We start from the raw sequence: 25,548 nt of genomic DNA on the forward strand, positions 1-25,548 counted from the left end.
CCTTCTAATCTTTTCATGAAGTAGTTGTTTCTTGCACTTTTGAGAGTGCCATGATATCTGTTCAATTCGAGTTTGTACATCCTTTGGTGCTCTGAGCTCATGGAATTTCTCCATGTTCTCTCTAGCAGTTTGCATTTTCTTTTCCCTAGTATTAGCTCCATAAAGTACTATTTTTCAGATGGTAATCATCTGGATAGGTCGTTAGCTTTCTAAGTTGAGCACGTATCCAGTGTCGGTAATAGCTGAACAAAGTTGTCATAGGTGACACGTTTGTACCAGTTTCTGGTGGGGTGAAATGGTTTGAGAGGGAAGTGATGTCTATTATACTCCAGGGTCTTTTCTGTATGGGGGTGAATAGGCTGGTAATTTCCTGATTAACAGTAGAGTGAGAGAGAACTAAATTAGAAAGAGATCAGACCACATTAGTGGGAATATGTCATGAATTGTGGTGTTTTCTATGTTTGCAAAGAGCAAATGTAGCGTGTGACCTGCTGCATGTGTCTGTCCCGTGACCCATTGTTTTAGATTGACAATAGCCTTTTGCAGAGAGGGTCCCTCATGTTTTCAAAATGAAGATTACAATCGTATATCAGTAAAAAGTGCTCATATTTTAGACAAAGTTCTTGGTAAATGAGGTCTGATATCAGAACCTGCTTACAACACATAGGCTAAAGTACCCGCTGCTGTTCGCTTTAAGGATATTACAAGTCATTGAGGAGTTCCACATCCATATAGAGGAAAGAGGCCAAAACTGAGCTTCTTTATGAGGTTATGAAACTATGAAACTCCAGAATAGTTTGCAATATTCTTTTAGTGCAGAGCACAGAGTATTTCATTGCTTATGATATTGGTAACACCTTCTCCACAAACTGCTTAATTCCTTGGTGTCTTGCTCTTTTATGACATTTGCAAAAAATAATAAAAGCAGACTAGAAAATGAAACACCAAAAAGCAATTAGTATGTTTTTAAGAAATGTATTAGAATCATTTTATTGAGGGTAAAATGTTGTGGCTCAAATTGTGTAGAGACATGCAGAGATTCTTTCCTGCATTCCCCTACACTGTTGAAAAAATAAACATGTTGCCATAAGTATCTCTATTCTGCTGATCACTTTTTCTTTTTAGAAACGCTTAGCAGAAGAAGGAGAGCTAGTTCATGTTTTCTGTGTTGAAACTGCAGCTGTAATTATGCTCCATCACTTGCCTCTTATTTCCTTATTACAGTTGACTAGAAACATCACAACTTCACAGTATTAATGAAATTAAAGACAGGCTTTAACCCGTAGGGTGGCCAGGATGAGTTGGTCTCGCCCTCGGCTACGGTTGCCCAGAGGCGAGGACGAGACCAGCTTGTCCTGCTGTGGCCCTTGGGGGAGCGCAGCTTCACGTTACACCCTGCCTCCCCAACCTCCTGTGGTGTCTGATGACGTCATCATAGGCCTACCCCTTCTTCCAGCGCAGATCGAAAGAGAAATACAAAAGCATTTATCTTCCGATCACGTGGGGGGGGTAAGAGAGGCAGCAGAAATGCCACTAGACAGCAGAGATTTTTTTGTTTTTAATATTTACACATAAGGGGAGTGGCCCCTTGGGCAAGGACCACTCCCCGGTGGGGGGGAGCAAAATAGTTGTAGGCATTTTCTGCCCTCCGTGGGGGCGGATCGCCCTATTTTTATTAGGCAATTCTGCCCCCAAGGGGAGCTGAAACCACTAGACACCAGAGATTTTTTGTTTGTTTGTCAGTTTCATGTGAGGGGAGCAACCCCTAGGCAAGGGTCGCTCCCCTGGGGGGGGGGATTTGTTGTATGCCATTTCTGTCCCCCTTTGGAGCAGATCAGCCTATTGTAATTAGGACGTTCTGCCCCCAATGGAGGCAGAAAACTCTAGACACCAGGGATTTTTTTTTTGTTTATTTTATTTTTTTATATGTAGGGAGCGATCCCTTGGGCAAGGCAAGGGCCGCTCCCCATGGGGGTACATTACCATTGGCCATATCTGCCCCCCTTGGGGGCAAATTTTCCAATTTTTGGAAGGACCATCTGCCTCCAAGGAGGGGCAGAAAGCCCACCAGAGACCAGGGAAGGTTTTCTTTTCAAAATAAGAGGGTGGGAGTATGGGGCCAAAGTTGTTCTGCCTACCAGTTGGCATATGGGGCAATTACCCCCAATCTACACCCGGGAGGGCAGAAAGTCTATTAGATGCCAGGGAACTAAAACAAAACAAAAAATAGTGGGTGGTGGCTACCAATAAGTATGGGCCTGGTTTTGCCCCCATCCCAAATGAAGGGGGTAACAGTCTTTCAGCTCTCCCCCGCACAATAAAACATCTTATCCACGACAAGCAAGAGGACATTTGATTATTTTGGGTTTTGATTTTACATTTGGGCCATGAGAAGTTGGCTAACTCTCAAAATCGTCCCACTTGGAATGGTGAGGGCTGCAGTTTTTGCACTTCAGGATGCTGCCATGTAGAAAAATCCACAAGATCTAGACACATCTGAAAACTAAACATCTGGGTGATTCTAGGGTGGTGTGCTTCAAATGCACCCCGGACCATTTTGTTACCCACAATGCCCTGCAATCCTCCAACTTTGCTGGAAATTACACATTTTTCCTACATTTTTGTGATGAAACATTCCAGAATCTGCAGGAATCCACAACATTCCTAACACCCAGCATTGTCTCATCTATACTGATAAAAATTCTGCCACACTTGTCAGCCTAAATTCTTTTTTTTCAAACTACCCTTTTGGACCCGCTTTTTTCCCCCTCAATTTCAACATGTTTTTGGCTCTTCCCTGTCACAGGCACTTGGCCCACCTACACAAGTGAGGTATCATTTTTACTGGAGGCTGAGGGGAACGTTAGGTGGTAGGAAATTTGTCCCAATGCGGTGATCCCACACAAAAATGTGGGAAAAATGTGATTTTTTAAGCTAAATTTGAGGTTTGCTGAGTATTCTGTGTAGAAAACATTGGGGGATCCACGCAATTCACACCTCCCTGAATTCCCTCGGGTGTCTAGTTTTCAGAAATGTTTGGGTTTGGTAGGTTTCCCTATATGGCTGCTGAACCCAGGATCAAAAACATAGGTCCCCCCGCAAAAACAGGCAGTTTTGTTTTTGATCATTTTGATGTGCCCACATAGTGTTTTGGGGCATCTAATTTTGCGGGCACTAGGCCTACCCACACAAGTGAGGCATCATTTTTATCGGGATACTTGTGGGAATGCTGGGTGGAAATAAATTTGTGGCTTCTCTCAAATTCCAGAACTTTCTGTCACCGAAATGTGAGGAAGAAAGTGTTTTTTGGACCAAATTTCGAGGTTTGCAAAGGATTCTGGGTAACAGAACCTGGTGAGAGCCATGAAAATCACCCCATCTTGGATTCCCCTAGTTGTCTAGTATTTAAAAGTGTGCAGGTTTGATGGATTTCCCTAGGTGCCAGCTGAGCTAGAGGCCAAATTCCACAGCAAGGCACTTTGCAAAAAACAGGTCTGTTTTCTTTGGGAAAATGTGATGTATCCACGTCACCCCATCTTGGATTTCCCTAGGTGTCTAGTTTTAAAAAATGCACAGGTTTGTAGGTTTCGTAGGTACCGGGTGAGGTAGAGGCCAAAATCCACAGCTAGGCACTTTTAAAAAAACACATCAGTTTTCTTTGGGAAAATGTGATGAGTCCATGTTGCGTTTCCTGTTGTGTGCATTAGACCAACACACGCAAGTGAGGTACCAATTGTATTGGGAGACTCGGGGGAGCACAGAATAGTAGAACAAGTGTTATTGCTCCTTGTGTTTATCTCCTTTTTTTCATTCCAAATGTAAGACAGTGTGTAAAAAAGACATCTATTTGAGAAATACTCTATAGTTCACATACTAGTATGGGGACCCCAGAATTCAGAGATGTGCAAGTAACCACTGCTTCTCAATATCCTATCTTGTGCCCATTTTAGAAATACAAAGGTTTTCTTGATACCTATTTTTCACTCTTTGTATTTCACCAAATGAATTGCTGTATAACAAGTATAGAATGAAAACCCATTGGAAGGTGCAGCTCATTTATTGGCTGGGGGCACCTAGGGTTCTTGATGAACCTACAAGACCTATATGTGCCTGCAACCAGAAGACTCCAGCAGATGTAACGATATATAGCTTTCAAGAATCTGACATCACAAGAAAAAGTTACAGAGTAAAACGTAGAGAAAAATGGCTGTTTTGTTACCTCAATTTCATTTTTTTTTTTTTTCAGCTGTTGTTTTCTGTAGGAAAACCTTGTAGGATCTACACAAAAGACCCCTTGCTGAATTTAAAATGTTGTCTATTTTTCAGATATGTTTGGCTTCCCAGGATCCAGCATTGGTTTCACACCCATTTCAGTCACTAACTGGAAGGAGGCTGAAAGCCCAAAAAATAGTAAAAATGGGGTATGTCCCAGTAAAATCCTAAAATTGTGCTGAAAAATTTGGTTTTCTGATTCAAGTCTGCCCGTTCCTGAAAGCTGGGAAGATTGTGATTTTAGCACTGCAAACCCTTTGTTGATGCCATTTTCAGGGGAAAAAACACAAGCCTTCTTTTGCAGCTCTTTCTCCCCGTTTTTTTTTTTTTTATTTGATTTTGGCTAATTTCTTGGTCTCCTTCAGGGGAACCCACAACCTCTGGGTACCTCTAGAATCCCTAGGATGTTGGAAAAAAAGGCCGCAAATGTGGCGTGGGTAGCTTATGTGGACAAAATGTTATGAGGGTCTAAGGGCAAACTGCCCCAAATAGCCAACAAAAAGGCGGGGCACCTGAGGGGGAATAGGCCTGGCAGCGAAGGGGTTAATGCAGGGATTGCAGACACTCGTGTATTATGTACAAGCTAGAGTGCTCCCTTTTGTACATTTTAAGATTTTGCAAATCACTGGGAAGGCATAAAGTTGCAGATCAAATGCACTTATTGGTTGCAAAACTCTAAGGGAAATTCACAATACCATTCATTTTGTAAAGTACGGTTATTTTCTTTTCCTGTGGTTTTCTATAGCTTGAACTCGACCAGAAGGTATTGGGGCGCTTCATATGAGAATTGATATTTGATAGGCAGGGGGAGATTAAGGCGGTCATTCTGATGGAGGATTCCCTGGGCCAGGGGAAAACCGGTGGGAAACCGCTGGTTCCCCTTTTCTGACCGCGGCTTTACCGCCGCGGTCAGAATAGCCCAGGAAGCACCGCTAGCCTGTTGGCGGTGCTTCCGCGGTCCCCGGCCCTGGCGGTCATGGACCGCCAGGGTCGGAATGACTCCCTAAGGCCCACAATCACAGGATGTTGAACCAACGCTGCGACTCGAAAGTGCTTCTTCCGCTTCACAGTTGGCAGCTCGGGCGGTTACACCACAGCCTCACCAGTACACCTTCTACCATGTGATATATGTGCCCCCTGTCCTCCTCATTATGTAAACGCATTACTGAGATGACTGAAACATTACCATATCATACATTACTCCTTCTGGCAGTCTGCATTTATAGCCAAGAGCCCTTCGCATGCCTATGAATCCATACTTTCAATGCTGAAAGCATAACTACACCCTGCTGCAGGCTCAAGGAAGACTTCCCTGGAGCTCTGTATAGCAGCCTCCAGGAATCAGCAGCACTAGTCCACCTGAAAAAATATTTTTTTTAAACAGTTCTTTCAAGAGTGAAAGTTAGAGGAACTAGCAAACAAGTATGTTTACTTGCTCCACAAGGTCTCACACATGAATTTTGTTTTTGTTTCTTGGACGGATCAAGGATGCTCATTACTGCAGCTTCACTAAGACAACCTGCATTCTGCATGTTTCGCAGATAATGAGGGAAGTTGGACTATGAGCCACGATCTGTCTCTGTGACCCTTATAAAGTGACAGTTTGTTTTATAAACTGCTGCAGACCCACAAATTGGGTTGCAGCTCTGGTGTTTCATCTTCCTTCCGGTTAGAGAAGGCTGTGGTACCGATGGAGCAAGGTGACGTTGAAATGTACAAGACTCCTTTTGCGTGTCAGAAAAGATATCGAAATGCCACAGAAGGGGGTTCTGACCCTTTTTAATCCATAAATAGGAGGGTCCAGGAATGGGGGCCCCTTTCCTAGTTGCAAGTGGCAATGGGGTGTATCTGTGGTTTGTGACTGTAATTGAAATAATTGATCCATTATCATTTCCGAGTTAGGGATCCAACTGATTTGAAAAGGGGAAGCCCTCTTGTCTCGTGGCGCAGCCTCCCCATGGGCAGCTTCCCATCTGGGAAACGTGATGGGTGAACGCCGAGATGCATGCTATAAGTGCATGGACTGGCGAAGGGATCAGTTGTTCAATGAATACACGGTGAAGAATGATGATTAGGTGAATGAGTGGATGGGTGAATGAATTGGAAAGAAAAGTGAATACTCTTAATCTTTATTCATCTTTCCTAGACCAAGCCTGTGCTCAGTTTTTATCTAAAGCAACTTATTTGCACACTATGCGAGAAAACCTTGAGCAGAGATTTGAAGCAGCCAGAAATGGATAGAGCAGTACAAGGAGAGGAGGAGGTGGGACTCTACTACGCACTGGAAACACTGCCCCTGTTTGTGACATGCCACACCTTCAATGACGTGCACCAGGCATAAGCAGGGACAGTGCAGCCTATTTGAGATAAGAATGTGCTACCCCCAAGAGCAGTTGCAAACTCACACCTTCTCTGGGGACAGCACATTAGTGAAAGGCGGACTGGCTGCTTGATGCAGCTGATCCATCTTTTGCAGTGCAAGTGGCACCCACCATGCTTCTGAAAGTGAGGAGATTTCCCTGTAGGGGGGTGCAGTGAGTGACTATACCCACCTGAAGGAAGATGTATGAGGGGCTATGGCACACCCTTTCATCCTCAAGGTCATGCTAACTATGCACCATTTCTTTGTGTGAAAGTAAACTTGCCTTGTGATTGTCTCAGCCTCTGTACCCACATCTGTAATACTGAGCACACACAGATGCAAAGCTCTTTGATCATTAGCATGAAGCCACCCCCCATGCTAACAAGTGAAAACCCCCTTAGAATTGCACAGGTTCTGTATTTGTGGTGGTACGATCTGTATTGCAAAAGGTATCTATGACCCTTTCTATATTACCAAAGGTCCTGGGTGGTAGATAGCTGGCACACTCACCTGTTGTGCTTCTGGGGCTCTTTGTGCAATAGTCCTAGGTGTAGCAAGGATGTGCTGTGAGTAGATAAGCAAACCTGTATGGGTGCAAGAGAAGGTGAAAGGTAGGGAGAAAAAGTGAACTGAATGACCAGCAATATAGAGATGAGTATTTTCAGGACCCGAGAATGGGGGTTACAGTTACGTATTTTAAGCTGGAAAGAGATCCATGGGCACAAAGAAACAAAGGGGTGAAAGTGATGGGAAAATGTTTTTTTGCAAAAGTACAGGCTGGAGTACATAACATAAAAAACAGGTAGCTTCTAAAGAAAAATACAGACTGAAGCTGCACATATTAAAGACCTTAAATAAGATAGATAGATAGATAGATAGATAGATAGATAGATAGATAGATAGATAGATAGATAGATAGATAGATAGATAGATAGATAGATAGATAGATAGATAGATAGATAGATAGATAGATAGATAGATGTATGTGTGCTGCTGGGGTGGGGGGCACTGATGCAGGAGAAGCCTCCCTGTTTTCCAACATTTTCAAAGCTGACAAGGGGATGCTCAGCCTGTTGGGGCCCTATCTGCACCAGGGGAATCCACCCCCCATCTAGAAACACACCAGGAGGCACGGTTGCTGTGTGCTGCCTGGAGGGTACAGGGCCACTGACACAGTAAATGCCTCCCTGCATCCTTGCAGCTCAGGACATTTTAAAAGCTGACAAGAGTGCTGTTGCGACCTCATTTTCACCAAGATAGGGTCCGTCTGTGCCCATCTGCGGCCGGACCAGGCTGGGCCGGGCTCAGTCTCTTGACCTCTCCATCTGGAGCTATTCTTGCTTTATCCTGGCAGGCCATCATGCAGACTGGAACTCACTCTCAAAGTAAGTGGCTTTGCCGTAGTCTGACAGTTTCGTCCAGACATCGCCCTCTGCTCCCTTAGTTTCGCACATTTTGGGGCATATTTATACTCCGTTTGCGCCGAATTTGCGTAGTTTTTTTCGACGCAAATTCGACGCAAAACTAACTCCATATTTATACTTTGGCGTTAGACGCGTGTAGCGCCAAAGTTCATGGAGTTAGCGTCATTTTTTTGCGTGAACACCTTCCTTGCGTTAATGATATGCAAGGCAGGCGTTCCCGTCTTAAAAAATGACTCCGATGCTATTGCGTCGTATTTATACTCCCGGGCAAAAATGACGCCCGCGAGTGGGCGGGATTAAAAAACCCGCATTTGCGCCGGATTTTAGCGCCTGGGTCAGGGCAGGCGTTAAGGTACCTGTGGGCTCAGAATGAGCCCAGAGGTGCCCTCCCAAGCCTCCAGGGACACCCCCTGCCACCCTTGCCCACCCCAGGAGGACACCCAAGGATGGAGGGACCCACCCCAGGGAAGAAAAGGTAAGTTGTGGTAAGTATTTTTTTTAATATATTTTTTGGCATAGGGGGCCTGATTTGTGCCCCCCTACATGCCACTATGCCCAATGACCATGCCCAGGGGACAGAAGTCCCCTGGGCATGGCCATTGGGCAAGGGGGCATGACTCCTGTCTTTGCTAAGTCAGGAGTCATGTTAATGGGGGTTGGGCGCCAAAAATAAATTGCCCAAATCGGGTTAAGACGTTTTTTTTGCCTCAACCTGACTTGCCCCATTTTAGGACGCCCAAACAGCATTTTTCCCTACGCCGGCGCTGCCTGGTGTACGTGTTTTTTTTTCACGCACACCAGGCAGCGCCGGTCGGCTAACGCCGGCTAACGCCATTCAATAAATACGGCGCCCGCATGGCGCTTCAGAATGGCGTTAGCCGGCGCTAATTTTTTTGGCGCAAAACTGCGTTAGCGCAGTTTTGCGTCAAGAAGTATAAATATGGCCCTTTATTTGAGACCTGTTATTACCTTATTTCCATCCAGTGGATGGGTTACACTTGCTATAATTGGTAAAAGGAATGCAGTGTGTATTCAAAAGATAACGGCCACCAACCACACCACCATTGACTCAATCCTTGCCAGAGCAGTTGGTTTCATCTGTAAAGAAAAAGACCTGGCGGAAAGACGTTTGTCTCCCGGTCTTGTTGGTTCAGCCTCCATCCCAGGAATGGAGCAATCCGTTCACACTGAGCGGGTAGCAGATTTTGTAGTCATTGAGGGGCCCACCAAAAATTTGGTTTTAAAGGTGGCTTCTCCTGGTGTTTCCTCCTCTCGGCTCACTGAGGCTCCTTCGGCTACAGCTCCCTCTTCGCTTGTACACTCCCCAGCTGCCAAGTGTAAGCGCAAAACCTGAACGGCTTCTGAAGCCCCCTCCAACCTGCCTGGCTCCCCGGGCTCCACAGATCCTATACTCAGGGATTCTTCCTGGGCCCTGGTCTTGCACAAACTCAGCTACTCTCAAGGATTTCTTTACACCTCTGAGAGAGAAATTGGAAAAGTTGGAGGCAGAAGTTGGGAAAGTCTGAGCCACATCAGATTCAGCAGAAGTCTGTCATAATGGAACATTCTCTTTTGTCCCTGGTCACATCATACTTTCCATTGATACCTGGGACTAATCTGCCTCCGCCCTTTGATAATCCAGCTCCTTTGTCAGTTGGCCATGGCCACCTCCCGCCTACGTTCCTTACTGCCCCAGCCACCGATGAAAGTGGCTCTGGTTTCTCAGCATCTTTTAAGTGTCCTCTTTAGTGGCTTGTATGTCTGGCCCTGCATCTTTGCTTCCAGTCATCATCCTCCTGCCTGCCTGCTGCCCTTACATTGTGGTTCTGGCTGATGTCCCTCCCTCCACTGCCAGACCCTGATCAGGAGGCCACCAGCCAGCTTTGTAACAAGATGTGCCATTAGCTTGCCAACCACTCTAGATTCAATATCCAGGACCACAAGAATATTCTGATGGTGAGTCACGTGGCCTGGATAGACGCACCTCGAAGTTTATCGAAGGGTATTGTGTTATAATAAACTTCAGGTACCCAGCTATCACACAAAGCATCCTTTACTTGGGGTCCCAGAGCCAAATCCCAGCCAAGAACATTAACATTTTACCCCTCAGTTTCTTCTACAGACTTTCGCATTTGGCCCATAATCCCCCACGACTTTGGGGTCCTGGTGCCCATAGTTCTTCCGATGTCAGCTGAATTTGCTGCATGAAACCGTTTGTGCCATTAATGGATTTCAATGAGCTGGACTGACTCCCCACATCCCACAAGGAGCTCAGGCATGGAACTGGAATCTAAACAACCCAGGTTGGGCAGGTTTCCCTTATGCCATATGCTAGTTGTTCCATCCAGTCCCCCTCTAATGGGCGCAAACTTAATCTCAAAGGTACCCCTTGAGGTTACTAAGGTACAGCTCTATGTCCGACAACAGTACCACAGAATATTCCATAGAGGGTGCAGCTCTTGGTAAGTGGAAAGAGCTAGGCGGGGCAAATTATGGTGATTTCTTTACCCTTATCAGCTGAAATGTGGTGTGGCTAAAAGATAAATTTACCTATCCTGTAGCTTTCATTTATAAATATGATTTTGTAGTTATGCAGGAGACCTGGGCTACCTCTTCCATCACGTGCAAGGTTTTTTCCTGTTATTCGTCTCCTGCAGTGATTTCCGCTCATGGGAGGGCTAAAGACAGCCCCGCCGTATGGGTTAAGTTAAACCTTATGACAGAAGTCTCAGTTATAGATAAAGTCAGACACTCTTTCCAAGCCTTGTTTATAAAGGATAGTCATAGTTCCTTTTATTTTTATTTTGTCAACTTTTAAAATAATGATTTCTGAGCTCTCATTGTTGTCTGTTTGAGGAACTATTCACAATTGTCATGGATCTGGCGGCACTAGGAGTAGGATGTGAAATGCAACCACAGCTTTTGCTATGTGGGGATTTTAATGCTGAACTTGGAGATGAGCAATGGAGCTAGGCTATGTGCGCTCAGCTGCTATTTGGTCATCATGGGATGCTAGGGGACTGGAGCTGAAGATATGTATTGGCTTGTTAGACTTGGTACTCATCGTCAACTATTTCCAGGATGCAGGGCCTGTCAATCCAACATACAGGGAAGGGGGTCAAGTGACAGTTATAGTCTATATATTTGCCTCCAAACAAGTGTTACAGTGGTGTTTAGAGGGTGTGGTTGTTGATACTCAGTGGGGTGACCTAATGCCCTTTCAATTGTTAGGGGATTGCCGCTGATCAGATATAACCCACCCAGCATATGATCGAACATTCCAGGGATGGACTCAGAGTTGTTAGGAATCTCAAAGATCCTAATGTCACTCTGGGCATCTTACTAAAAAATAACCAATCTGTATTTTTGGGATGCCAAAGTGATGACTCAGTGGAAGCCTGTTAGAAATGGGGTCTTTAGTTGGCAGAGGTATACACCCTTGTCCAAGTAGGGACCACAATCCTAGTCAGGGTAAGTCACACATCCAAACTATGCTGTGCCCACCCTCTGGTAGCTTGACACTGAGCAATCAGGCGTAACTTAGAAGGCAATGTGTAAAGTATTTGTGCAATAAATCATGCAATAACACAGTGAAAACACCACAAAAATACACCACACAGGTTTAGAAAAATATATAAGATATTCATCTGAGTAAATTAAGGTCAAAACGATCAAGATTTGATAAGCACCAGTTGAAATATCACTTTTGCAATGATAAAAATAGGCTTGAGTCTGTAAAAATAAATAAATGTCTTGTGTGCACAAAGTACCTGGTATGTGTCAAAATTACACGCACGAAGACCGCAGAGGAGGAGAAGCGTAGAAAAAGGAAGGTGTGCGTCGGATTTCCTTACGCCCAGAGATGATGCGTCAATTCTTCCCATGCTGAAGGGGGTTTGCGTTGATTTCCGGCACGCAGTCTTGGATCCTCACTGTGATGTGGAGTCTTTTGACACCCAGGGATGATGCGTGCAGGACGAAGTCACAGGTGCTGCGTTGATCCGCTGTGGCGATGCACCAGAGTTTCTGTCATACCGCAGGTGGTGTGCCAATCCAGTATGGCTGTGCGTCGAAGTTCAGGTCGCAATGCAGGTGCTGCATCGATCTCCACTCGGGGAGCAAAGCTGCCTCGTACCGGTTCGGTGATTCTGTGATTCTGTCACTGCTGGGCAAGCTGTGCAACAGTTCCGGCAGACTATGTGTCGATTTTCACCACACAAGGAGTTTTCTTGAAGAGGAGATGTCTTTTTGGCCCTGAGACTTCAGGAACAGGAGGCAAGCTCAATCCAAGCCCTTAGAGAGCACTTCTCAGCAGAGCCAGAGGCCAGCAAGGCAGCAAGGCAGAAGCCCTTCCTAGCAAAGCAGTCGAGGTGACTCCTTTAGTCAACCAGGCAGCTCCTCTTGGCAGGTTGCAGGATCTAGTTCAGAGTGTCTATCCTAGGAAGTGTCTGAGTTGGTGGGGTCAGGGACCCAGTTTAAATACCCAAAAATGCCTTTGAGGTAGGGAGACTTCAAAGGGTGGTTTTGAAGTGCACAAGGTCTCCTTTCAGTACAGGTCTATCTGCCAGGGTCCATTGTGTGAAGGCAGACCACTAGCCTTTGAAATGTAAGCGTGAGGCTCCTCCACCCTTCCAGCCCAGGAAGACCCATTCAGAATGCAGATGAGTGCAGGTGGGACTGAGTAGCCTGTGTTTGTGGTTGTCTGAGTGAAATGCACAAGGGAGCTGTCAACCAGCACAGCCCAGATGTGGATTGGAGACAGGCTGTAAGGGGCACAGATGGTTGTAGGTGCAGAGAAATACTCATTTTCTAAAAGTGCTATTTCTAACATAGTAATATCAAATCCTACTTCACCAAGGATTTTCAACTACTATTCTGGCCATACTAAACATGACTTATTACCCCTTTCTGATCAGAATCTACCACTCAAATCATATATGAGGGTAGCCCAAATGTTAGCTTATGAAGGAGTAGGCCTCACAACAGTGGAAAACGAATTTAGGAGTTTTCCACTACCAGGACACATAAAACACACAGATATATGTCCTGTCTTTTACCTACACAGCACACTGCCCTATAGGTTATTTAGGGCCTACCTTAGGGGTGACTTATATGTAGAAAAGTGGAGTTTAAGGCTTCGTAAGTACTTTTAAATGCCAAGTCGAAGTGGCAGAGGAACTGCACACACAGGCCTTGCAATGGCAGGCCTGAGAAATGGTTAAGGTGCTACTTATGTGGGTGGCACAACCAGTGCTGCAGGCCCACTAGTAGCATTTAATTTACAGATCCTGGGCACAAGTAGTGCATTCTACTAGGGATTTACAAGCAAATTAAATATGCCAATTGGATATGAGCCAATTTTACCATGTTTTAGGGAGAGAGCATATGCACTTTAGCACTGGTAACAGTGGTAAAGTGTACAGAGTCCTAAAACCAGCAAAAATGAGGTCAGAAAAAGAGAAGAGAGGAAGGCAAAATGTTTGGGAGTGACCCTCCAGAGAGGCCATTTCCAACAAAGCCCTTTTTGTCTGGTATCAGCTTTCGTGCATTAATTTTAAGAGTCACCTTTTGAAACCAGCTGATCCCAAGTTAGAGCAGCCAAGCTGGTTTGATGCTGACTGCTCAGTGGCTAAATATCTGCTGAGGAAGGCACTATCAGAGACCCCCCCCCCCAGAGATGTTGGGGAGTTTAGAAGGTTAGGTTATCCTACAAGAGCTTTCTTAAGGGGAGGAAGATTGCTTTGACTAAAAGGGATTGGGAACTGCTTGAACTTGCAGCTGCCCAAAACTCTAGTAAGGTACTCTGAGGCACTGTAAATCACATCCAACAGTGGAATCCTCCCCCAGTCAACTTCTGATGGGTAATATTATGGGTCAGGAGTGAGTGAAGCATTTTACCTCCATCTATCACCTGTCCGAAGATAAGGTGGGCAATTGTGGCCTTCAGGAACACCTAAACCATTCCTCCCCTCAGCCGGTCTCCCTGTAGGAAGTAGGGGATGCACTTAGACTCAGCTCAATTGGAAAAGCTAGAGGTTCCAATGGAATTCTCTTGGATTTATATGAATGCAACCTTGACCTGCGCAGCCCCCTGCTTACTAATATATTCAACAACTCTTTGTGCACCTTGGCTCTGGAGTCATGGGCCCTCTCCATCAGAGTTCCAATTTTAAAAAAGGGTGCTAAAGTGTCCCCTAAATGCTACAGGACAATATATCTGTAAAGGTTCTGGAGAGGGCCATTTTCAATCACCTACAGATCTGGGCTAAGTACAATAACATCCTGTCTCCCTGTCAGCCTGGTGTCCAGCCTAGTCTAGGTACACTGGAGCAGTGCCTGAATTTGCACTTGATCATGAGTAAGTATACCATTGCCAGGAGCTTCCCACTGTAACTGGCCTTTATGGACCTGTCCTCATCCTTTAGCAGCATGAACAGAAGCAAATTGTAGCTCATTTTACTTAACTTAGGGGTTGATGTCCAGCTTGTTAATTTCTTCCAATCCCTGCATGAAAACCTGGGGGGACAGCATGCGGTATGGACAGCTGGGAGAACTCGCTGATGCTTTTCCACTAGCTAGTGGGGTGCATCAGAAGTATGTCCTGGTGCCCTTACTTTCTATTATTTATATCAATTGCCTTATCACTCAATTATCCATCTCTGACCCATTGGGCCAGCTCCCCAACCACTCCACTGCCCTCCTGGCTGCCACTGAGAGATCTGCCTGCATTCCTGAGTCCGATTGTGACAGCTCAGCCTGCATTCCTTAGCCTGATTGTGACAGCTCTGCCAACATTCCTGAGCCTGATCTTGACAGCTCCCTCCACGTTCCTGAGCCTGATTGTGTCTGCTGATGCTCCTGCTGATGCCCCTGCTGATGCCTCTTTGTGACACTGCCGTTCCTCTCCTCCCGCCTTCCTGCCTTGCACTCTCCCACCTCCCAGGACTTATAATAGAGGCAGCACCCCAACGTGCCACTGGTGTGCTAAAGGCAAACCTATCTGCACCCGTTCAAACCTCCCACCCCTCACTGCTACACCACTAAGGAGTTTCAGGCCCTGAACATCAGACACCCCATCAACACCTGCTTCACAGCCTCCCAACACTCAACCAAGGACCCTTCACCTGCCTACACTAATGTTTCTCCTGGAACATGGGCCCACCTGCACACACTAACACCTACACTGCACCCACAGAGAAGTCTAAGAAACAGCCAAGCATCACTCCAGTGCATCCTGCTAACCACCCGTTCCTCATGCAAACATGCTATGGAAATCTGGAACACCACTCCACCCATGACCTGCACATTGCCTTCATCACCAAAACATAGCTAAAACCCTCCTCAAACCCAGACATCACCACAGCCCCCCCTAATAGCTATATGATGATACAATAAGACCGCACCAACAAACATGGTGGGGGCATCGCCATCATCTTCAAGAAAACCATCTAATGCACCATCACCGATGACGACCCAATGCCCCTCAAGGTGCACCTCAACTTCTGACTCCTGACACCATGATGCGAGGCACAATCGCATACAGAACCCCAGGACCATGCCCAGCCTTCTGTGACACCATCGTCAACCTCATCCCTCCTCTTGCCATGGACTCCCTTCACTACATCCTACTCTGTGATCTCAATTTCCACATTAATGATCCCAAATACACCAACTCCAATTCCCTCACAGAGATCCTCAGCAACACTGCTCACCCAACTGGTCACCAAACCCACGTACAAAGCTGGACACACACTGAATGCCATCTTCACTTCTAGCGACAGAATCAATTTTACCTTCATGACTGAACTCACCTAGACTGACCATGTCGTCATCCACTTTACCATCTCCATTCCAAGCACACCACCTCCAATCATGTCAGCACCCCCCACCAAAGCTGGGGCATGGAAACTGAGACCCTGTGGTCACATGCCCAATGCACTGCACAACCTGAGCCCACAGCAGAGCTCAACTCCACCCCCTGGATCAGCAAATCTGCCAATAGAATTGCCTGCTGAAACCAGCTAAAACCAACAACGCCTCTTAGCCAGTAAGACAGTACCCCCTAGAGCTCAGAAACTCCAAATGCGACTTCCAGTTACTGTAGAATCAATTGTGCATGACAGAGAGCCCACTGACAGAGCCACCTGCATGGCAGCCCTCAACAACTCCCACTACTAAATCAAGGCAGCAAAAAAAGCAGCAATCACTGCCTGCATCGACACCACAGTCAACCACATGAAGGATCTCTTCAGAATCATGAACAAATTCTTTAACCGGTAGCCAGAGAGACAACCATCCATCCATTACAGGAGCTCAGCGACATTCTTTCAGACTATTTCCACAGCAAGATCACCAGCATATGCAGGAATTTCGACCCCCAATCCACGACTACCAGCCTAGACAACATCTCTCAAGCAGCAAACACCAGCCACCCGCTAACCTCCTGGTCCCTGATTACCACACAGACCACCGCAGTCTTCAAGTCATCCATCCACTCTGGGGTATCCACTGACTCCTGCCCCCACTGGCTTTTCAACCTCGTAGCAAACACTCTTAGCACAGAACTAACCCACATCCTCAACAACTCCATCTCCACAGCAACCTTCCTGGACAAATGGAAGCATGCAGAGGTCAGGCCCTTCTTAAGAAACCCTCTGCCGACCCTAATGACCTCAAAAACTACTAACCGATCTCCCTGCTTCCATTCCTGGACAAAGTGCTTGAGAAAGCCATCAACCAACAGCTGACTGACTACCTTGAATGAAACACCTTCTCACCACCTCACAATCAGGATCCCGGGCCAACAACAGCAAGGAGAATGCACTGATCGCTGCTACAGACGACATCTGGACCCTCCTCAACTGAGGAGAGTCAGCAGCTCTGATCCTTCTGGTTCTCTCTGCAGCGTTTGATACAGTCTCCCACCACACTCTCCTCAACAGACTTCACAACATAGGCATTCAACAAAACGCCCTGAGGTGGGTTGCCTCTTTCCTCACAGGCTGCATGCAGAGCACATGCCTTCCTCCCTTCAATTCTAATCCCAAGAACATCATCTGTGGCATACCCCAATGACCCTCCCTCAGCCCAAACCCGTTCAACATGTACAACCTCGGAAAAGAAGTACTACATTCCATCTTCATCCAAGACAAAGCATTCGGCTGGATCTCCTCCTTCCTGTCAAGCTGAACTCAGAGTATCCTCCTCCCTCTCTTCATCTCTGCCCCAAAGACATCATTTGTGGTGTCCCCCAGGGCTCCTCCCTCCACCCCACCCTCTTCAATGCTTACATGAAACCTCTAGCCGACATCACTCACACCCACGGTCTCAATATCATCTCCTATGCCAACAATACCCAGCTCATCCTCTCTCTTGCAGACAATGCCTCCTCCACACGAACCAACTTCAAAACACCATGACATACATAGCCACCTGGATGAAGGCCAACTGCCTAAAGCTAAACCCAGACAAAACAGATATCCTTACCCTCGGAAACAAGCCATCCCCCTGGGAAACCATGTGGTGACCCTCCACCCTCAGTCTTCCTTCTGCACCCACCAGCCACGCACACAACCTTGGTATCATCCGAGACACAAATTGGACCATGAAGCAACAAATCAACTCTTTCTTATTGGCCTGCTTCAACATCCTAGACTTTCTACTCAAGATTTTCAGATGGATAACCATCTCCACCAGGAAGACAGCCACCCAGGCCTTCACCTGCAGCCATCTTGACTATGGCAACGCACTCTACACAGGAGCCAACAAACAGATCCTAAATTGCCTTCAGATCATTCAGAACTCCGCAGCAAGACTTAACCTCAACTTCACCAGAAGGACCTGCATCACCCCCCACCGCAAGGTCCTCCACTGCCTCCCTGTACACCAAAGATGAGTCTTGAAGCTGCTCACACACCTATACAAGGTCCTACACAATGCTGGACCAGTCTACATAAACAATTGCCTTACTTTCCACCAAAGAACTAGAGATCTCCACTCAGACACCCTCGCCCTAGCTGATGTCCCCAGCATTTGCTGCAAATGCCTCAGAGAAAGTTCCTTCTACCACCTCGCTGACAAAGCCTGGATCAACCTCCCCCTCCACCTCCGCTCTTCCCCCTCCCTGTCAGACTCCAGGAAACAACTCATGACCTGGCTCTTCGAACACCACCAGCAGGGCAATACCAGCAGCACCAAAACAGCACCTGAAGACCCCGCAGGATGAAAAGCTGTGCTCTACAAGAACTCCCTGATTGATTGATTGATTGGGCGATCCTGGATTTTATCTAACTCTGGAACGTACATGCTGGGAGAGGTCCCTTCTTTATCAATTTAAATCAGGTACAGTGTGGCACTGGAAGTGCTTCGCTGAGGGGGCAAAGGCATGGGATAATAAGCTGTCCCCTTTTCCCTGTGAAGGCACAGCAGAACAATTGTTATTGCACTTTATTTTCTTTTGTAAATTGTTTTGTAAATTTTTTCAACTCTGCCTTAAGCACATTGTGAAATTCCTAATCCTTGAAAAGTGTAGGGAGGCCCTCACATAACTACAGATATTACGTTCTCAACATTACTGTTTTACTGTTTGCTGATTTCCTAAAATGTCTAGTCGCATCAGGATAACCATGGAGGGGTCACAGTTGATAAGACCCTCAAGCTTTCTGCTCATGCACTTTATTGATAGACTAGTAATGATTGATGTATGCTAAAGATCTTACTAGGAAGCTCTATTGTGACTTTTTAACTGTGTAATGCTATAATTATGTGTGATAATCTGTTTTTATATTTTATAACTTCAACATTTTAATCATGTTCACTATTGAAATGTTTGTACTCTGTTCTTTTATGATCTTTTCTTAAAGGTCGAGTAAAGGTTTAAAACTGAACTGAAACTGAGATAGCTAGCTAACTAGCTAGATAGATAGATAGATAGATAGATAGATAGATAGATAGATAGATAGATAGATAGATAGATAGATAGATAGATAGATAGATAGATATATAGATAGATAGATAATTTATTTGAGAAAAGAGGTCTAACTGTGAAACATATATATGTGTATTTTATTTGTTAGGATTTTCATAACAAGAGCCTAGCAGACAGCTAAAGTGCCAAGGCAGACCTAGTCTTGATTAGTAAAGGTGTCTGAGATTGGTCCACTTCAAGCCAAATGCTAGATTCAAAATCTATTAGAGCAACTCTGTGTGTGTTAGGCCCTAAAAGCAAACCAAAGGCGTTTGCAGTACAAACAGATATTTGGGGTTTCATCACAAACAAGACAATAACTTCTAAAACAATTAAGGGCTTTATTTAGATCTGGGTGGTCGCACCCCCAAGCCACGTTAGTGGCAGACCTTAGAAGACTATCAAGTTGATGTTCTTCAGCCACCCAAATTTAGATTTTACAGTTCTGCAAGCAGATCGAATGGTGGTGGATTTCTGGTGGAGGGAGATGGTGGTTGGACCCAATGGACTTCATACAATTGCAGTGGCTACAGAATAGAGATATGTGACACATACACACTGTCCCTCTACAGTATATGTGTACCCTTACATTAAACACTACACACCACACCACATTCACACAATAACCCATCGCCATTCCGACACAACACAACCCATGCATGATGAAACCACACATTGACATACATCCATGCCACAACACACACACCATTGACACTGCATCCACATATTACACAACCACAACAAACCGCCAAACTAAATGCTCAATTACACAAAAACATTCACACACGTACACTTCACACATAATGCCCACCACACAACAACCACAATCAACTGTGTCACACACAAACACATTATACACAACTACATTTGTCTCACATGCAAGCAATACACAACCACACACCCCACTCCGACTTTCTCCACTTTAACCAGCCCATCCACACATACATATACACACATAAAGGTTCACATACATGACAAATAACACAAACTTACCCATACAGGTGGCCTCCCAATGTGCATACATGGACACCATTGTCTAGTGTGAGTGTACTGTCATTGTGGTGCCAGAATTCATTTTAGAATTAATCCTGATACCACAATGAAAGTTTTTGTGTGCATTATGTGTATTGTGACAGTGTATGTTCATGTGTGACACCACTGTGTACCTCACATATGCATGTCACAGTAATCAAAAAAATACTGTGTTGCTTAATGCTTAAATCTGACTTTATATGTACATGTATATCTATATTTGGACATATATATATATATATATATATATATATATATCAAAATGAATTGTAGAAAAGCGGCACTCCCAACAATTGCTGAATAATGACGAGATTTATTTACAAAGCCATTCTACAAGGGTTGTCAAGTTTGGACGCGTTTCGGCCATTACGGTCTTTGTCAACAGCCGAACACTTCCATCAAGGTGCAAATGCAGAGAAAACATCCTTGCTTTGCCTTAGCCATGGCATGACATTAGTCTGAATAGTATTTCACAGAAATGGAGCTATCAATGTCGGCACCTGCTTTGTTTGCATATGTAAGTGCTTGACGCTGAGATTTAATTTCTGTAAAATGAGCCTCATGCCAGAATGAATCCAGCCATGCATACTTATCCAAAAAGAGACCATTGTTTTGTGCAAAATGTCTCTCCAATGCTAATACTTTCTACTGGCTGAACTGTGGGTGCTGCCCCCTTGGATAAATGTGTAGTGCATCTGTTATACTACAGCAAAGGGCATGAACAAAATGACTTCACTGACCTTGTGTGCCTGTAACCTTTCCAATGTGATTGTTCCCCAAGCATCTTCATCACATAAGTTACAATGTGGAACTACAGATCTGCAGTTTCATCTTGAAAATATTCTTTCGTTTAAAAGAAAATGTGGGGGGACTGCAGGGGGAGCCTTGAGGCCTAGTGGTCCCAGCCAGCTCCCAACTCCTGGGGAGCTGCATTGCTCCTGCAAGCAGGGAGCTGCTTTAAATAGCAGCTCCCTGCATGCAGGAGAAATATTTTCATCTCTTTCCCTGCACGCAAATTAGTGTGCTGGGAAAATGATCAAAAGTTCGCTTTCAGGATGAGGAAGCTGTTGGACAGCCCCACTTCCTGAAAGTGGAGTTATGCTTTCTTTTTCTTGGTGGGAACTGTCAGCTCACACCAAGCAAAAGCAAAAAACTACCTCCTGAGGGTGGGCACCTTGGGTAGTAGCAGGATCCGGCCCTGGAGGTTGACCGTCCCCAGGGCTCTGTATGACACCATGAGGGGGGCTGTGTGGTCCCCCTCCAATATTCATTTAGCCCAGACATGTGGTGGTCCCGGGGGCCTGGGATCCGTGACAGACCCCTTCCGTCATTTTATTTGAGCCTGGGGGGTGGCGGTCCCTGGTGTGGGGGGGCCATTTGGCCCCCTATTAGTGAAAAAATTGCCCTAGGGTGGTGGCAGTCCCCAGGGTTACAGAGGCAGCGGGCCTCCCACATACTTACTTGTCTATTGCCCCAAGGAAATGGTGATCTCCGGGTCCGGGGGTCGGCAATGGACCCCCTACTTAATTGTATTTGAACCCTGGGGAGGTGGTGGTCCCTGGGGCTGCAGGGGGGGCATGCAGGCTACAAGGATGTTAAGGGTTAGGTCCTGAATTTATTTCCACAAAACCAGAGAATTTCAGCAGTTATAATTACCTGAGCTAATTTTAACTTGCGCGCCTGTAATGCACTGCTTGTAGCGTCACATGTTACGTCACTCATGATATAGTTAGTGACATCACTGATGACATGTCAAATGACATCAATAATGATATCAGTGTTTGTCCAATTGTGAGAGTGTGCAAGAGAGTTTCTATATATCTGTGTGAGTGGGTGTGAGAGTGTCCACATGGGTGTCACAGTGGATATGAGAGTGTCTGCCTGAGTGTGAGAACGAGAGTGCCTGTCTGGGTCTGAGAGGGTGTGAGAGTATCTGCATGGCTGTGTGACTGGATGTGACAGTGTCAGCCTCGGTGTCACAGCAGGTGTGAGAAGGTTTGGGTGTGAGAAAGGGTGTGAGAGTGTCTGTCTGTCTCGGTTTGGGAGTGTCTATGTGGGTGTGTGACTGGGTGTGAGGGTGTCTGCTTGTTTGTGTTGTAAAAGTGATTGTCTGGATATCAGAGTGGGTGTGAGAGTGTCCTTATGGGTTACACAGTGTATGTGAGAGGATATATATATTTTTTGATAGCCAATGAGATCCCCGGATGCCTTGTGGATTTACACTGGACTGTGCAGGGGGTTGCAGGTGGATCTGCAGAACTCTCAAATGGTTTAAAAATACTTTTTGTCATTTTAAAACCATTGCTTACTCTTTTGACACATCATCACCACACACATTGGGTCAGGGAACCTCTACCTTAAAAATGTCATATGAATAGCAAACCACATTTCAGCCCCAGGAACCATTTCCAGATAACCTAAAATAGTGGGCACAACGTTTCTGTCAGGTTGCAGAAAGCCAATCAGATTCCTGGTTTGGTATGTGAATATGCGGATCCACAGTGGATGGATCCTCAGAGGATCCACGTTCCTATACAGCTAATAGTTTTCCTTTAAAATCCCTAAAACTACCTAATGGATTTACTCAAAATCACAAAAAACACTGTATGCTTACAAAGATCTAGCTTTCTGCCAAATTTGGTGTAATTCCGTTTAGTGGTTTAGGCTGTAGTGGTGTCTAAAGACCCTGTGGGAAACTGCACAGGATATATATATATTTCACACTCACAATGACATCCAGGCTGACACTCTCACACCCACTTACATACCCAGACAGATTCTCTCACACCCACTCACGCATCCATACAAACACTTTTATACCCACTGCGCCACCCAGGCTGACACTCATGCACCCTCTCACACACCTATACAGATACTCTCACACCCCAGCTCACACCCAGACACTCTCACACACAGTCACACATCCATACAGATTCATACAAATGCTCTCACACCCGCTTTCACACTTAGACAGACACTCTCACACCCACTCACACACCAGGCAGGCACTCTCACACTCTCTGACACACCAATGCGGATACTCTGACACACTCTCTCACACCCTGACAGACACTCCTACACTGACTCACACATTCATACATTCTCACACCCACTGTGACACCCAGGCTGACATGCTCAGACAGACACTCTCACACCCAGGCAGGTGTTCTCACACTCACTCATATACCTAGACAGACACTTTCATAGCTACTGTAACACCCAGGTAGACACTCTCCCAACCACTGACACCTATACAGACACTCTTACACCTCGACAGATACTCTGATACCCACTGTGATTTGAAACCGATGTTCACATTTGCACAGTCACCCACCCAGGCAGATACTCTCACACCCACTTACACATCCATATAGACTCTCTCAAACCCACTCTCACATCCAGACATTTTTAGACCCACTCCTCCACTCAGACACACATTCTCGCACCCCTGTGAAACCCAGGGAGAAATTCTCATAGCCACTTACATACCCAGACAGGCACTCTCACACCCACTGTGAAACCCAGACAGACACTGTAACAGCCACTCACACCCCCAGCTGACACTCTCACTGTCACTCACCCACACAGACAAATACTCTCACAGCCAGTTACATACCCAGGCGGACACTCAAACACTGTTGGAAAATGGGTTATTGGTAGGGCAGGTAGGTACCTACACCTAGCAACAAGCCACAAACCTCCACGTAAGTACAGTTAGGTCTCAGTAAATTAATCCCAGCTCTACCCTTGGTAGCTTGGCATCGAGCGTCAAGGCTTAACTTAGGAGACAAAGTGTAAAGCATTCAAATATCACAAAACAGTAATTAAATAAAACACAGGAAACAGTTTAAAAATCCAAAACCAATTTATAAAAATAGCTTATATTTTTATCTTTAAAATGACACAAAAACGATTAAAATCGGTTCAGGGGAACCGGAGATATGAATTTTTAAAGTATTATTATTTTCTAGTGCTTAGAAACAAAAAGCGCCAATCGGGTCATCTGGTTGCACCAGGACCGGGGCAAAGTCAAACTTTCAGGCCGACCGCGATGGAGCCCTGCTCGGCTACAAGTCGCGGGAGGCCTCGGTTAAAAAGTTACCTTCTGACTTAGGGCCTGATTCAAACTTTGGAGGACGGTGTTAAACCGTCCCAAAAGTGGTGGATATACCACCTACCGTATTACGAGTTCCATAGGATATAATGGACTCGTAATACGGTAGGTGGTATATCCGCCACTTTTGGGACGGTTTAACACCGTCCTCCAAAGTTAGAATCAGGCCCTTAGTCTCTTTTTCGATGTTTTTCTTCCCCGGGACGAACCTGCCAGTTGGATCTGACCTCCTGGAGCCCTTGTCCGGATACGCGAAGTCGGTTTCCTCGGTGGTGATTTTTACCTTCGGACTTAGTCGTTTTTTCGAGATGAAAATCCTTCGACCGGGGTAAACCTGGATCTTGATCCGACGTCCGTGGAGCCCTTCTCGGATACGATGGCTGGAAGGTCCCGGTCAACTTTTTACGTTCGGACTTAGGCCCTCATTCCGAGCCTGGCGGGCGGCGGAGGCCGCCCGCCAGGCTTCCCCCCTCCGAAATACCGCTCCGCGGTCGTAAGACCGCGGAGGGTATTCCGAGTTTTCCCCTGGGCTGGCGGGCGGTCTTCACAAGACCGCCCGCCAGCCCAGGGGAAAACTCCCTTCCCACGATGACGCCGGCTCGTAATAGAGCCGGCGGAGTGGGAAGGTGCGACGGGTGCAGTTGCACCCGTCGCGTATTTCAGTGTCTGCTTTGCAGACACTGAAATACTTTTAGGGGCCCTCTTACGGGGGCCCCGCGACTCCCCCTCCCGCCATCCGGTTCCCGGCGGGAGAACCGCCAGGAACTGGATGGCGGGAGGGGGAGTCGGAATCCCCATGCCGGCGCAGCATGCTGCGCCGGCTTGGAGGATTCCTTTGGGGCAGCGGGAAACCGGCGGGAGACCGCCGGTTTCCCTTCTCTGACCGCGGCTGAGCCGCCGCGGTCAGAATGCCCCGCGGGGCACCGCCGGCCTGTCGGCGGTGCCACCGCGTCCCACGGCCCTGGCGGACTTGTTCCGCCAGGGTCGTAATGACCCCCTTAGTCTCTTTTTTGGATGTTTTTCTTTACCGGGACGAACCACGAAGTCAGGCCGGGTCGCGGTTGAGGCAAGCCGGCTAGAATTTCCGCGTCGGGTCGGTCACTTTATGGAGCTTTTTTCCAAAATTTCTCCAATCTTTTCCAAACTTCTGGGGCTTCACCCAGATGTTCTTTTAAGGTTCTTTTGGGGTCCACAGCTCACCCCAAGGGTCCAGAAGTTCTGTGATGGTCCTTGGGAAGTGCGGACTTCAACTCCAAGAATGCACCTGGCGCAAACTCCTTTTTGGCCACTGGACAGTGGTCAGCTGGTCACTTTTTCAGGAGTTGGTGCAGGGGACTCTGGATAGCAATTTTTCACCTGTAGCAAACAGGGAGTCCCT

Source organism: Pleurodeles waltl, chromosome 2_2, assembly GCF_031143425.1.
Source record: "Pleurodeles waltl isolate 20211129_DDA chromosome 2_2, aPleWal1.hap1.20221129, whole genome shotgun sequence".
Classification (NCBI taxonomy): Eukaryota; Metazoa; Chordata; class Amphibia; order Caudata; family Salamandridae; genus Pleurodeles; species Pleurodeles waltl.